Source organism: Bos mutus, chromosome 12 (genome assembly GCF_027580195.1).
Source record: "Bos mutus isolate GX-2022 chromosome 12, NWIPB_WYAK_1.1, whole genome shotgun sequence".
Taxonomy (NCBI): domain Eukaryota; kingdom Metazoa; phylum Chordata; class Mammalia; order Artiodactyla; family Bovidae; genus Bos; species Bos mutus.
The window spans coordinates 10,675,859-10,684,526 of record NC_091628.1 but is presented as its reverse complement, the minus strand read 5'-3'; positions in this window follow the sequence as shown (position 1 = coordinate 10,684,526).

Genomic DNA, 8,668 nt, shown 5'->3' with positions numbered 1-8,668 from the left:
GGCTACAATCCATGGGGTCACAAAGAATCAGACACGACCAAATGACTGGGCACGTGCACATACTGGGATACTACACACCAAGGGTCACTTTAAACTGAAGTCTTGGCTTAAGGTACAGTCTGTCCTCATATTTACATAGGTTTAAAAAAATACGTATCTACCATCTTTAATTATTTTCACCAGAGGTGATAGATTGAGGTAGCTTGTTGGTCACCAGAAACAGGAGTCCTATTGTTCTGTTTTATCTCATTCTTGTACAATGTCTATTTTAGGTGAAAGTTTTAAAATGTACATGTTCTATCAATACAGTTGTGTGTGCATTTAATTTAATAATAAATAAATAGATAAATAAATTTACACTGAGCAGGAGTGCATGCTCAGAAATGTTTATGGCTGGGGTGTGCAATAAAAGGGCTTCACAGGTGGCACTAGCTGTAAAGAACCTGCCTGTCAATGCACGAGACATAAGAGACGTGGGTTCGTTCCTTGGGTTGGAAGGATCCCCTGGAGGAGGGCGTGGCAGCCCACTCTAGTATTCTTGCCTGGAAAATCCCATGAACAGTGGAGCCTGCTGAGCTACAGTCCATAGCGTCACAAAGAGCCGGACATGACTGAAGTGAGCTAGCACGCATATATGTGCAATACAGTGTTTGGGGAACCCATTGAGAATTGCATGGACCATCTTTCCTCTCAAGACCTGGGGAAGTGACCATCGCAGAAGGCTGGCTTGCAAGGCCTCCAAGGTGGGAGCTCCAGGCTTCCCTCTTGCTTTCCTATTGTAGGGCCGAGTCTAAGAAAGTTATGTAAATGTCAGTGGCTATTTTTAATTTCTTGTAAGACAGCTTACTGGGGAGATAGGTTACCTCTTTATTGAGATGATGGCTAGTTGGTGTACATCACCCTCTGTATCCACTAGCACCCGGTCCTGTATGTTGACCTCGGATGACCTGCTGCTCGATATCGCTGCTCCCTAGACCAAGCCAGGAGCCCAGTGGTCATGACTCTGCACTTCCTCCACGTGTGCTGCCTGGGCTGGTTTTACTTGACCCAAACCTCTTTCATTCTATGTTGGAGATGAGACTTTTTTTTTTTTGAGATGAAACTTTTGATGAAGGAGTACTTGCTTTCATTTGACTGTTAGGACCTTGACAAAGAAAGTTCATTTTATCAGTTGCTGGCTAGGGTTCTGGCTGAGAAGAGCAATAACCTCATTAATGAGTTATCTCTTTCTTTCAAGATGAACTTGACTCATTTATTTCCTTAAAAAGATGGTGTCATTGATGAAAGATAGCCAATAGTGACCATGAACAAATGTCTTTGTTTACCTTTCAAAAGTGTTTGACGTCTGCATTTTGTGCCAGGAAGCAAAACAGATGGCTCTTTGGATAACTTGTATGTATGTCTTTATGTTACCTTAAAGGTGGTCTCAGCATCCTAGATAATAATAATCAAAAATGAAATTATTTACATATGCTCAAGTTTAACAAATTGATATAAAGAGAACCATTTATAATCTTTTGACTGAGGAGCTATGCTTACTTTTGGCTAAATCCATGCAGTCTACTGACAGTGATGTTTTTGAGGATGCAAGTTACAAGCCTGGTGATAGGCCAGATAATGAGTCTGTCTAGAACAAAGCCCTTAGCAAAAGCTTCAAAGCCCAAGTGAAATAGATCACACCAATTTTGGAACCTACAACCAAAATCAAATGCTGATTTTTACAAAAAGGCATCAAAGTTTAATTTTTTAAAAGTCGACTGAACTAGGTTGGATTGAAACCAGAGCCTATGCATTATTAAAATAATTGAATTGGGAATCAAAATAGCAGACTGAACTCCAGTCAGAACACTGTACAGTCTTGATTGTGGATGACAGCTTCCTCCTCTATAAGCTAAATTGGACTCTGTGAGGGAAATGGCAGTTATGCTATCAAACAGCGAAATGATGAGGCTCACAGGATTAGCCTTCAGAGGGAAGGTACAGATGTGCTGAGCATAACAAAGTGCTCCTGCCCCCTGAGGGCAGCATGAGCTATCGGTCCTCCTTCAGTGCTTCATCTACTTGTCCATCAGATCTTTCTGGGCTTCCCAGGTGGCGCTAGTGGTAAAGAACCTGCCCGCCAGTGCAGGAGGCATCGGGGATGTGGGTTCGATCCCTGGGTGGGGAAGATCCGCTGGAGGAGGAAGTGGCGACCCACTCCAGAATCCCACAGACAGAGGAACCTGGAGCGCTATAGTCCATGGGGTCAGAAAGAGTCGGACATGACTGTAGCTACTTAGCATGCAGGTATGCAGATCTTTCTAAGATGTCTTAGCTGAACCGAGGGCTGGTCACTGCAGCCTGGTTGGAGCTGACCACATGCGGGACCAAATCCCCTGGACTGCTGGCTGTATCACAGGCCACTCATTAGGGGGCACAGAGCCATGTCCCGCTGGTTGTGCTTTTCATGAATGGATACGGAAGCATTTGCAAATCGCATGGATCCAGAACCCCCACCAGCTGCGCTGTCTTTTCTGGGTGAGCCTGATTGCTTTTGGCTGTACGTGGTGCAGTGTTTTCCATCAAATCAGTCCTTCCTCTGCAGGGGTATTTATTATGTGCCATTTTGAAAATAAAAGGGACGCAGAGCAATCATCCAGCAAAACCATAAAACACTTTATTATCCGAGACGGTGAGGGGACAGGTTTGACATACAACACTGGGAGCGGTGATGGCCGAACAATGTGGTACTAAAGCGTGATTTAATGAAGCTTGGAGGATTTAGTTCAGTCGGGAAAGTTCCACTCTGTCTTGGGCGTAGGAGAAGTGAACTGGCCTGGGCACCTGACTGAGCAGCATCTCAGCATGTAGGATTTAGCCAGCACCCCCCCACCTCCCGCCATTTGTCCTGCTGTCCCAGACAACCATTGTCAAGAAGACTTTAGCGCTGGAAACTTCTGACTGATTAAGTGAACCTCAAACTTGGCACGGCTTCTCAGTGGCTTCCGTTTTACAAGGCCAGCAGTTAATCCAACAAAAGGCTGAATTCATTTCCCTGTATATCCATTGATTGCCAGCTGAGAGCTGGATGCTGTCAACTTGCTTTAAAAAAAAAAAAAAAAATTCCACTTCACTGGAATTGAGGTCCTTTGCCCTCTGATAAATGGCGGCATGCCATCTTGGGCAACATTTTTGTTTTCCACTTTTCTGGAGGAAAAACTCATCAGCAGATGGTGGCTGGTCATCAAGTCAATCATTGTCTTTGGATTTAATCAGACACATCTTTCTGATCCAGCTGAACTAAAACTACCTGTTATATTTCATTATTGTGTTGGCACAACCTCAGCTTTTAGATTATGCACCTAAGACGTTCACAGACAAGTTAAAGCATGGTTTTGTCACCTTCTTCACCAAAGTGGATGTCTTTGTTAAATATTTATCAAGTCACTGTGGTAGGCTTGGTCCCATAGGCGTTGCCTGGGGCAGTGGAAGAAGGAGCTAATGATCTGGAAGGTGACAGGGTACACACACTTAAGGAGGTATCCAGTATTTCGGTATTACATAAGCTCAGGGTTTTGGTGAAGATCGCCTTGGCCTAGTCTGATACGGCAGTTCTCAATTGGTACTGCACCACAGCATTACCAGAGAAGCTTTCAAAAAGGTGAATGTTCAGGTCCTGTCTTGGTCAGTCCAGGCTCCTATAACAAGAATATTGTGGACTGAGTGGCCTAAAGAGCAATCATTTACTCCTCAGAGTTCTGGAGGCAGGGAAGTCCATAATGAAGATGGTGGCAGAGCTGATGTCTGGCAAGAGCCCGTGTCTTGGTTTGTAGTTGGCTGTGTTCTCATTGTATCCTCACGTGGCAGAAAGCAGGAGAGATGAGACAGAGATAGGGAGGGAGAGAGAGACAGAGAATGAATGAGAAAGGAAGCACTTCTGTCTCTTATAAGGGCACTAATCCCATTCATGAGGACTTCACCCTCATGACTAATTACCTCCCAAAAGCCCTAATCCCATGATGTTGGGAGTTAGGGTTTTAACATATGAGCTTTAGGGGGACATAATGGCCCAGATGGTAAAGAATCTGCCTGCAATGTGGGAAACCTGGGCTCGATCCCTGGGTTGGGGAAATCCCCTGGAGGAGGGCATGACAACCCACTCCAGTATTCTCGCCTGGAGAATCCCATGGACAGAGGAGCCTGGTGGGCTACAGTCCTTCGGGTCACAAAGAGTCAGACACAACTGAGCAACTAAAAACAATGCACAAACATTCAGTCCATAATAGGTCCCCATATCAGAGACCCCGATTCAATGGAAATGAATCTGTGGAAGGGCCTGAGCACCGGTACTTGGAAAAGCTCCCCAAATGATTCTAATGTACTCCTAGGACTAAGATCTGCTGGTCTAGGAGATAAATAGGAATTTCTTTTGTTTGTTTGCTTTTTATATTTAGTTTCTACTCTGGAATTCATCTCTCTCCAAATAGTTTTTTCTTCCCTACTCCAATAGCTCCTTGCACACATCTCACTGATAGCCTGAAACCTAGTCTCCCTAACCCAGTTACCTGTCAAGTTTATGATTAACCTCTCTGTCCAAAGCTTTACTACCTTTCTTGTCCCATCTGACCTCAATCTTGTGCTAAGTGAACACTCGTCATCCAGAGAGTCAGGTGACTAAACTGTTACTGTTGATAACATCGTTCACGGACCAACTCAGGACGAAATGAGTGAACCGCCTCCTAAGCCATGGACTGCCTGGCCAGAGAATTGTACACCAGAGACATCTTGACTCCTGAAACAAGGATCAAGGAATGTCACAGGCATGTGACAAGATGATGTTTAAGCCCAGCTTCTTTGCTCTTCCCCTTTAAGAACCCCCCTGACTCAGAGACAAGCTGGAGTTTGAGCTGAGGCTTGTCTCCCATTCACTTGCTTGTCACCTTCAATAAACGCTTAGTTTGTCACACACACCGACTGTCAGAGTTCAGCTCTCTGCAAGGTGGACACACAAACCCTTTTGCCTCTCCTGGGACACTCCCTGGGACAGTCTCTCTACTGATCTGTTCATTCCACTAGCCTGATTGCCCCTCTGGGGGCAGGGGCAGGGTTCTAGTTATGCTTTTACTCCCAGAGCTTGGCACAGAGGAGATGTTCCACAAATGTTTGTTGCATGAAGGAGTGAAGGAAGGAGCTGGTGGATGTTAAGTAAGATACATGAACTTGCTGCTTAGGAGTCTGTCTCCAGGCTCAGGAAGATCAGGGGAAGGAGGAACAATTGTGCTCTCCTGTTGCAGGAAGGGGGACCCTTTCCAGGGCCTGTGAGTGACCTCTTGTCTAACACTTGAAAGTGAATTGTCTGAGCAGACGTACATGCTGACAAACCAAGAGACTTTATTGGGGAGGGGTACCTGGGTGGAAAGCAGGAGGGTAAGGGAACGCAGGAGGACTGCTCTGCCAGTGACTTGAAGTCTTGGGTTTTATGCTGATGGGACTAGTTTCTGGATAGTCTCTGGCCAATCATTCTGACTCAGGGTCCTTCCTGGTGGAGCACACGTCACTCAGGTGAGATGAATTCCAGCAAGAAGTGTTCTGGGAGGACAGATGGGCTGACATCTCCTGTCTCCTTTTGACCTTTCCCAAATTCTTCTGGTTGATGGTGGCTTGTTAGTTCCATGCTTTTTACCAGCACCTCCTGTTCTCAGATACCTTGTGCATGTGCTTACTGTGGTGCCTGGCCCAGGGCGGCGGGGTTGGTGGTGGTTTTAGGCAGTGTTTCCCCTAGCATCTCTCCCTTACCTTATAAGCATTCTGTGGAGCTACTGTTGATGTGAATGCTTCCCTCTAATGACTTTGAAGCCTTTTTAGGATAAAAGTACAAGGCAAATTCTAGGTACTCTCGTGGACAATTGACCCTGGAGTAATACCTTTGTTCTCCCATTTTGTATCAAGACAGAGGTGAATTTTGATGAAATTAGAGCAGAAAGGATGCTGATACAATGAATCTGCTAATGTCATTTTAAAAAGCAGAGATGCTACTTTGCCAACAAAAGTCTGTATAGTCAAAGCTATGGCTTTTCCAGTAGTCATGTATGGATGTGAGAGTTGGATCATAAAGAAGTCTGAGTGCTAAAGAACTGATGCTTTTGAACTGTGGTACTGGAGAAGACTCTTGAGAGTCCCTTGGACAGCAAGGAGATTAAACCAGTCAATCCTAAGTGAAATCAGCCCTGAATATTCATTGGAAGGACTGATGCTGAAGTTGAAGCTCCAGTACTTTGGTCACCTGGTGTGAAGAGCCGATTCATTGGAAAAGACTGTGATGCTGGGAAAGAGTTAAGGGAGGAGAAGGGGACATCAGAAGACAAGATGAGTGGATGGCGTCACATATTCAATGGACATGAGTTTCAGCAAACACCAGGAGATAGTGAAGGACAGGGAAGCCTGGTGTGCTGCAGTTCGTGGGGTCACAAAGAGTCGGACATGACTTAGTGACTGAACAACAACAACAGCAACAAAATGTCATTTAGATGACATGGCTGACTTTGAAAATAGCCTGGAACACAGCTAGGAGTCTTGAAACCTAGCAGGACCCTATTGGGCCTCTCCCCACCCTCTGCCTGTTCAGATCCTTTCTCCATCCCTCATTTCTTGTTGTAGGAAAGAGGCTTCATTCAACCACTTTGACCCTCCCTGAGTCACAAAGGACAAATTCAAGCAGATGCTAGTCAGAGAAGAAAGGGAGGGGACGCAGAAGCATAGGAGGGGCGGTCAAGAAGCAGCAGCGCAGTGATGGGGCAAGGTCCTGGTTCTTCTTCAAAAGATACATGCAACAATTTGTGTCTTTTGCTCAGTTGCTCCGTCATGTCTGACTCTTTGTGACCCCATGGACTGCAGCATGCCAGGTTTCCCTGTCCATCACTATCTCCTGGAGCTTGCTCAAACTCATGTCCGTTGAGTTGGTGACGCCATCCAACCATCTCATCCTCTGTTGTCGCCTTCTCCTTCTGCCTTCTATCTTTCCCAGCATCAGGGTCTTTTCTAATGAGCCAACTCTTCACATCAGGTGGTCAAAGTATTGGAGCTTCAGCATCAGTCCTTCCAATGAATATTCAGAATTGATTTCCTTTAGGATGGACTGGTTTGATCTCCTTGCAGTCCCAAGGGGCTCTCAAGAGTCTTCTCCAACACTCCAGTTCAAAATCACACATAAAAATATATCTTTGAATTCTGCAAGAGATAATGCCCCACCCAGGTGGAGACTAGGTGTTCAGGCAGAGCACACCACCTATCTCTCAAGTATTGGCTTTTGAGCAGCCTGCAGCTAAACCTGAGTTTGGCAACAGTCTGAGAAGGAAATAGACATCCAAGAGAGTAGCCACGAGGCCTCCGTCATGACCCAGGGTGGAGGCTGGGGGTCAGGGGTCTCCCCACTGTCCTTCCATCTCACTGCTGTTGTTAACCTATAAGTCTTGTCTCTCATTAAAATTCTTTTGTTCAAACCCTGTTTGCAAAGACATTCATTTGTTTGGAAATGGGCTTCAGGGGTGAGGAGTCTAGTGGTATTTCTAAGAGAACGTTTTGAACACTAGTATTTCTGAAAGACCCTTGGCTAGATCTCATTTACAGTGACAAATTAACTATTGATGTCCTTTTCTTTCCTATAAATTAATTTAACTATTTACGAGTACCTCCCTCACCTTTTCTTCCCACAAACTTCAGTGTGATAAAAATTAGCACTCAAAGCTCTAAACCATGGATAGTCTACATTACAGGAAGGGTTCTGTTTCTCAGAAAACATGTGGGCTAGTTAGATGCCACACGAATTTCAGAAATCAGTTTTGTTTGTTTTTTGGGGGGGGTTAGAACCCAGAGGGACCAGCCTTGTGCAATGATTTCTGTTCCCTAAGGCTGAGGCAGAGGGCCGACCTCCCTTGACCATTGCTGAGAAGAATGTTGCCTTCTGCCTTATATTTTTTTAGCAGGTTTTCTCCTTTGAGATCAACACGCCCTTTACAAATTTTTTCGAGTGGGAAAACTAAGGCTTGAGGACATCAAAGGTCACCCTTCGCGTAGCTTTATCTCTGTGGAGTGGGTCTTCCCCCAGGGTGCCTCTCTGTTTATTTTGGGGGAAAAAAAAAAAGAGTTCGGGCTGTTGTTAAGGAAATCGGTATCATTGAAAGGTGAATTAAATATTCCCCTCTTCTAAACTGCTCTGGGGAGAGAACAAAGGAAGACCACACGGTGGTGGTGAAGACAAAGGTGCTTTTCTTCTGGAGTTGATGGTTACTGGGTATAAGCAAGGCAGTTTTGCTAAAGACAGCAGGGCGTAACCCAGCGACACTGACTTTAGGCACCTGGAGAGCACTGTGTGGTTAGAGGTGATTCGGTCCCCAAAGCACGAGGCTGGAGCCAGCATCTACCATCACTGTGCGTCGTGACTGCTGCCTTTGGAGAGGGGCGACTCTGCACGTCAGATCCTGAATTTAAATGAACGTGAAGCTCTGTTGGAGAAAGCTCGCTCCTCTGCAGCCACAGCTGGGCAGCCACCGGAGAGTTTCCAGGCTAGACATGTTTTTCCCCAACATCTGTCAGCTTCGCTAAATCAGAGCTCCAAATGAACAGTGTAATACCCAAGATCATTATCTGGATTTGCGACACTCCCTCCCACTTCTCCCGGGAGGATTGAGGA